The sequence below is a fragment of the Copidosoma floridanum genome, unplaced genomic scaffold (genome assembly GCF_036245765.1).
Source record: "Copidosoma floridanum isolate Cflo_tuat_1 unplaced genomic scaffold, Cflo_Japanese_pri ptg000021l, whole genome shotgun sequence".
Lineage (NCBI taxonomy): Eukaryota > Metazoa > Arthropoda > Insecta > Hymenoptera > Encyrtidae > Copidosoma > Copidosoma floridanum.
In genome coordinates, this window is record NW_028321898.1 from 30,520,132 (window position 1) to 30,527,486 (window position 7,355).

Below are 7,355 nucleotides of genomic sequence, written 5' to 3' on the forward strand. Positions count from 1 at the left end.
CGACGATCGAGGTCTTTGTAACGCGAAGCTCAAAGGAATCACGAGTGCAATGTTCGTCTAAAGGAAATTCATAACGTTATTGACAATTTTACGAGACTCGAGAAACGACGCGGCATATACGTTACCTTGATTAAAATATTTTCGTTGCTCATCCTTGAAGCTGGTGTCCAAATTGACAAAGTGTTTAACTCGTATACCTTGAAAAAAAAAAAAAAAAAAAACCAAAGAATATCCCAACGCGACGACGGCATAACTTTTAATACCAGCCGGAGATCCAAGCTCGAAGTTTACGTTTCGCGGTCTATAATGTGTGTGTGTGTTTTTTTTTTCTGAAAAATTTATCCACGAATTCAATGGAGGGCGAAAAAGTATCGTCAAAAGCGTTCCTTCCGGGGGAAAAAACTTTCTTAATCCGAGTTTTCGTGGAGAGAAATTTCATTTTACGTGCGACGGGAGGTTGGGAAAAACTTGGAAACCATTTAAATGAAGCAACCGGTAGGGCGCGTCGATCCATCCTCGAGCGAAAGGAGAAGCGGAAGCCCGTAAAAAAGCATTTTATTTCCAAACTTTTGTCCCATGTATAATCGAGGTCGAATGGTCCCGGGAAATTTTATTCCGTTCTTTTGTACGAAAAGTACACTCTCAACCTCGGAATAATGCAAGTGAAAATAATGATGCAAAGAAAATATACAAGAGTCGACTTCATTTCTTACAACCCCCGGCGAAGATGATACACTCGGTGGTGTCCATAAAACAGAGTTCACAGTGCGCGAGAAGTACTAGAAATCCAAAAGGCTTTCATCCTCGAGGAGACACGAGCTGAGAAGAAGCGGAATAACAAAGAGTGACGGGGCTCGTCGTAAAGCGCCACAGCTCTTTACGAGCCCTCCGTTAAAAACACGTCAAATGCCACGCGAACGGATATACGAGCCCTTGGAAATTATTTTTCATTTTGACCCACGTGCGTTGGATATCCTTCCTCTCCGCGAGTGCGAAATTTTATTTTACACTGTAAAGAGAGAAAAAAAGGTCTTCCACGCGTGGTTAGGAAAAATTCTGACCGAGTGCATGTAAAACCTTTGGTCTCATGATACTCTACGAGCCCTACCTACCTGGAGCATTTTTTTTCACTGTCGCTCCAATTTCACGTTATTTTTCATTTTTCTTCATTTGCGTCGTTAAGCGGATAATAATTTACACCAATTTCATTTAAATTTTGTATTGGATATGCGTTAAAATAAAGATACCATTCATCACCTCGAAACTAATTTTTCCCTCCCCTAAACAATGCCGCATTTCCACGAGCCGGTGTTGTTGCAAGTAGTAAAGGCAAATCAATAGTCAGACGGAGCGGCGAATCGATTTCCATTGTACTCGAAGTTTCGCCAGTAATGAGGTTGAAACAGCGCACACGGCAAGTGCGTCATTCGGCCAAAGGTACACTACAGAATTATTCAAAGGAGCTCCGTGGTTGGGAGCAAAGAAGAAAAGAAAAAAAAAAGGTTCATCCAGAGCCGAATGTCGGGTAAATCCACCGATCGATAGACTGACCTTCTCTGTGCACCTCACGAAATTATATTAGGGAGTTTGAAAGATCTTGATTCATGATTTACGCAGCTACTCTAGATCCGACCACGTCAAGTATGGACGAGCGATATCGATCCCACAGTGAGACGTATCCGCCGTTCCCTTTCGCAACGTGTCGAGCTATCGAGTCATCTCGACAATGGTGTACAGGTACACACGCCTTTCCATCCGGCGATTGTTACACCTCCAGATCCCACTTTGCTGCTCCGCCCCAGCCACTGGCAGATAACGATGTATGAAACCCAATCGATACCGGGCTATTTTGCAATGGCCATTTATAGCCGATGGGATAACGTGGACCGATTTTCTATCGCGTCAACGGAGGAGTATTTGTCTTTGTCTCGCGTGACGTGGCGAAAGCTCTTCTGTATATCCCCCTTTATCTCGTAAATAACGGGACTTGGCGGAAACATTGCCACGATGAACTATCAAGCATATAGCGATGCGAACCCGAAATACAATGTTTGGCAGCTTTGTACAAGAGAGCGGAGAATCTCTTGTTTTATCTTCGATTCGCGCGATCGTTTGCTACTAAAAATAGAGAAGAGAAAAAAAAACACATACAGTATACGTGTATCCATCAAAACTGATGGGCATTGGCGGGTCTAGACCCCCCTCGGTGGTACACCAACTCTCTCTCTCTCTCTCTCTCTCGTGGGTATCGTAATGGTAGTACGTGGGTAAAGTGCTCTTATCCAGTCGTTCACGGTCGACGACACCCCCCGTCCCTCTACCCACGTAATATCGTGTTTCTCATTCACTCAAATACCTAATGCGCGACACCAGCGCACGATAAGTACCCGCTGAGGGCTCGTGGTATTCTATCGAGTCTCGTCACGCCTGTGGGAAAGAGGAGGGGGAGGTTTTCAAATTGGCATTACATTTTTTTCTTCGTACAAACAGCCAAGGAGGTGTGGCGTTGGGCGTGTAGTCTGGCACAAAGTACTATTATATTGTCTGCCGAGTCAGGCTCTCGAAACAGAACAACTTTTCCCCTCCCTGATTTTCATCCCTCTGATGGATTCGTGAATGAAATTTCTCGGTTTTTCAGCTTTTAAAATACATATCCCTTACTTTGCACGTGTGATGGATTTAATACCACCGTATTATGTCGTGGGTACGAGCAACGCGGGTGTAACCCGGTTTCAGCAACTTGCGTACACGCATGGTAGATACGTATGCGAGCTATTGTCCTCGGTGACAGGGGTGCACCTCTGCGATCGATGTCGGCCTTCGTGTACTGCATACAACGACGACGAGTACTGCAGAGCCGTATATACCAGCAGCTCCCATTGTTCCGAAAGTTTCGCTGCTCTCCGGTCCGGCTATTCACGACCAGCCTCTTTCGCTCTCATTCTACCGAGTGTGTAAACGTTACACGTGTACGGGAGCTGTTACTCTCTGCGCTTACACGGGGGGGCACATATGTTTCATTTTTTTTACGCTCACGTGGGATGGAAATTTTTTTTTTTTTTTTCAATTTTCGACAGAAAGCGTCTTGTTTTCCAAACGTTTGCGATGAAAAGGCACTTTTACGCGTAGGAGAGAGTAATGTAAATTTGCCGTGCTCCGTTTTTTTCTTTTGTTTTTTTAAGACGCACGCTTGGGTACCCACAAAAAAAAAAAAAAAAAATATGACGCAGCAGTAAGTGAAATTGCCGTCGTAGCAGTTCGTCGTGTGCAAGTGTACACTCCAAACCTGTGTACCCCATATACGCGCCAGGGAGTTTGGAGATTTTTTTTTATTTCTAGGCTCCACAGGCAAAAAAAATAGGAGATAGCTGCAAAAGGGAGGGCTCTAATCCCGAGTACACGTCCGGGGAAAAAGATTACTGCATTACGTCAGGATTAGCGATGGCGGTCCGGTGGGGCATACCCGAGCACGCGCTGTCGACTTTTTTTTTTTCTTTTTAAATCCGTAAAACTCATCTTGCTATGATGGTACATCGATTTTCGGTTCTTGCGAGTGAGCCCACAGGGGGATGAAAGATGTATTGAATTAACAGTAACGAAGTATCAGTCCCTCGTCGATGTGATTGGAAAAAAAGTGGATCGAGCACAGCTAAAGGATCCATCACAGAGGAAGGAATAGTAAAAAAATGGAAGGAATCTCACGAGGTGATCTTTTTATTTCCTTCTCGTCTCTTACGGATTTAAGAACGAGATGAGCACTACGCGCTTGGGAAATCGCAAATCTGACGAGGATTAATGACGCGGTTCTCGAATCGCGACTGGGGAAATGATGACGAGTAACCGGAGAGGCTCTTTTTTTGTATACTTTTTCTCCCATCTCCTCTTTTTTTTTTTCATCCCCGAGAATAAAGAGCATCTCTAGTGCCACTTGGTTACGAGAAAGTTCTAGTTTTAATACCAACTAGGTGGATGTTACGGAGGGATTTTCCTGACTTTTCGCCCAAGTTTGTACTCAAACTTGAAAAGTCCATCAAGTGTCACTTTTACCTCCCGTTTGAAAATAATTAAAAAAAAAAAAAAAAAAAAAATTACATCCACGTCTAAAAAAATCCAGCGAGCGTCCAAGTAAGAAGCGACCAAGTATTTTTCAATCAGCTCGAGAGCTTCTCATTGCCCAATGCTCTTTCATCAACGACCGGATGAGCCACGAAAAATCTCAAGGGACTCGTGGAAAAAAATGTTAAACTGCACTACCTCGGCGGCCTTATCCCCGTTTTCTCAAGGAGGTTAACGTGAGAGCGTATATGGTTCCGCGAACTCGTTCGTACGCCGTTTATGTATTTTTTTTTTTTTTTTTTTCTACTGGGTATGTATGGAAAAATTGTGTCCTCTAGAATTAAAAAAGAAGCGAATGGAAAGAGCTCTTGTTTCTATTGAAAGAAAATATTTCCGTTTGGATTTCAGCGAGTTCTTTTCAATACTTTTTGTATAAGCATGAAAAAACAACCATTTGGATCAGCAGTTCTTGGATTTAACATTTCGAATTGAAAAACTTAATGAATTCTCGGAAAATTTCAATGCATCGGCTAGCTCTGTTTGAGTTCTCAGAGTTGAAAAAAAAAAAAAAAATGTAATTCCACCTCATCAAATGGATGGTGTATTATCCCCCGTCTCTCTTTTTTCACGTAATATTCTCCGAAGCAACAGGTTAATACCAACAGACACAATCGATAGTTAATTTTCGTCCTGTCCTGGATTACGCTGACACGTTTTATTACTGCGAAGCTCGAAAAAAAGAAAAGAAACCAGTAATATTTTTTTGCACCAAAATAATCGAAAGGAGCCTTGAACTGTCCACCCACGTATACATATGTGTAAGCAACGCTTCCGAGGATTCGAGATGGAAGGTAAACTTTGCCGAAAGTTCGGAGCGAAGCACGCAACGTACATTTGGATCGTATTGCGCAGTAAAGGGTAACCCTTCCACGTGCGAAGCCGAAGGACAGGTAAAGTTTGAAAGACTTCGATTTTGCAATTTAGTTACCTTTCGTCTCGAAAAACAACCCTTTCTTCCCATAGCATAGTTACTTCGGAAATATCCGTTGTGCCCCGGATGATTCTCCCTTGCGACTATCAAATTTCCTTGAACGCCACCTACTACCAGAACTGCGTAAAACTGGTGGACGGCAGGCATTGGATTTTTTTTTCTTCCATCACGAAAAGCAAAATTGTAACGAGCAAAAATATCCTTTTTTCTTTTTTTTTTCTACCTCCGAATTGAGAGTGAACTTTCGATTTTCATCACTATAGGTTGCGAATGGACCAACTCACCCGTTAAAAGTTGGAGCTTTTGATATGAAAAACAAAGCCCCATTCAATTTAATTAATTTCAGTTCAAACAAAAGACTGCCGTAGCCGTGTCGTACCTGGACAAATACAAAGTCGCTCCTCCAATTTTTTCCCTTACAACTGTACATTGTTCAGTTGTAGTGTACTCCATGCTGGGAAAACGTCCCATTTTTATTACGAATTTAAATTATGACTGAGATAAATTGACGACTGATTGTGACACACTTTTATAACCCTCTCAGTCGTGTACAGTCGGGATTTTAATGAGGCAATTTTACCTGGAAAAAAGACACAAAATTGTTTTCTGTCAATCCAAAGGGAAACTATTGTTTCCGGGAGCTCTCCTGTTTCAAGGTAACTGGTAACGACGGAAGGATACAGGATACATTTTTTGTTTCTACTACATTAAGGGGATGGTCTCACAAGTCGATGAAGTGGATGATATAAGGGTTTTTTTTTTTTCGTAATATTTCATACGATGATATTCCACGCGATGGGAAATGATATAGAACACTTTGAACGATGAATTTATTTCACGAGATACCTCGGACTTATAATTTGGTAATGGATATTGCGAGGGGGCTGTACACATTTCATTTTCTAAGATTTGGGTGGTTTGGTTTTTAATCCACCAGCTGATGAAACATCACGCACTAATTTTGTGTTTTTCTCATGATTCGTCCAAACGATTCAACTAACGAGCGCAAAAAAAAAAAAAAAAAAAAAAAAAATTGGGCGTATTGGTATAAATTTTAACCAACCAGATATCCGTGGTAACGCTCGGAAATATTATTTATAGAGTACTCGCGAATCCATCACCTCTCGGGGCTAGGATTCAATCCTGTATGGTCGAGAGCATCCCCACCCGCGGTGGTAAACTATCGAGCAGAGACACAAAGTGCTCGTTGTCATTCAAACCGCGTCATTCGCACGTATACGTATGGCCTATATGTGTGACGAAGCGTGAATTTTCGCAGCAGGATTTATACATATAAAAAAAAAAGCTCCTCGGGTTTGTTTTTTCCACGTCGGGTGAGAGGGTGGCGAAATAACCGTGCGCGAGATTGGCTGACAGGCTCCCGGGCATTCTTTACCTCTGACGTCTATGTCAGCCAAGTCCAATTTTTTTTTTTGTGCCGGGAAGGCGTGTCTGCGAGTACACTGTTATAGGTACACGACAACGTGTTGCGCGCTTGAGTATTTTTTTTTTTTTTTTCTATACTTTTAATGCTATTGGAAGATAACGATGACGACGTTTTACTCTCCAAGATTTCGTGGGATGGACAATTTTGTGTACGCGCGAAGAAGTAACAGCGAATCTGAATGTTTGGAAATCCTTTTTGCGAATTCAATGTATTTTCTATAGTGCTTTTTGTTATGTTTGGCACTTCCGCTCAAACATCTATAGGGTTATTAACTAGTTGGGAAATAGGTTCAGTTGGAGGAAACTGGTAGGTTTAAATAATAGACGCCCTTGATATTAATACTTAGTATATTATATATAAGGTTTAGTGGAAAGTAGTAGTATACAGAGAGCGAGCCTCGTGACTGCGATGCCTCTATCCGAGTTCATCGGGCCGATCTACAACACTCTGTCGAGTCGTCTCGTTGTCTATCGCGGAGACTGTACACACACACACACACACACACTCGCAATAAGAATAGGAACGCACATGCGCAACTCTACGTACGGAAACTCGATACATCACACTTTTGATGGTACATGGTTACGATAATCATACTTTTCAATGTTGATTTTATGTTTATGATGTAACTTCATCGGCAAAAGCAAAAGTTCCGCTATAGCTTCCATACGTGTCTTGCATACAACATGCGCGTGTTCAGCACAGCAGCTCGAAACAATGAACTATTGGGAAAAAGTTGGCTCACACGCTTTTTATTTCCGTGGAGCATTATCGATACCGATTCCACCGGAACAACTCCCGTCGAACAAGTTCCGTTCTGCGAATAACTTTTTATCGTACTGTGCATGCATAACCCGTAAA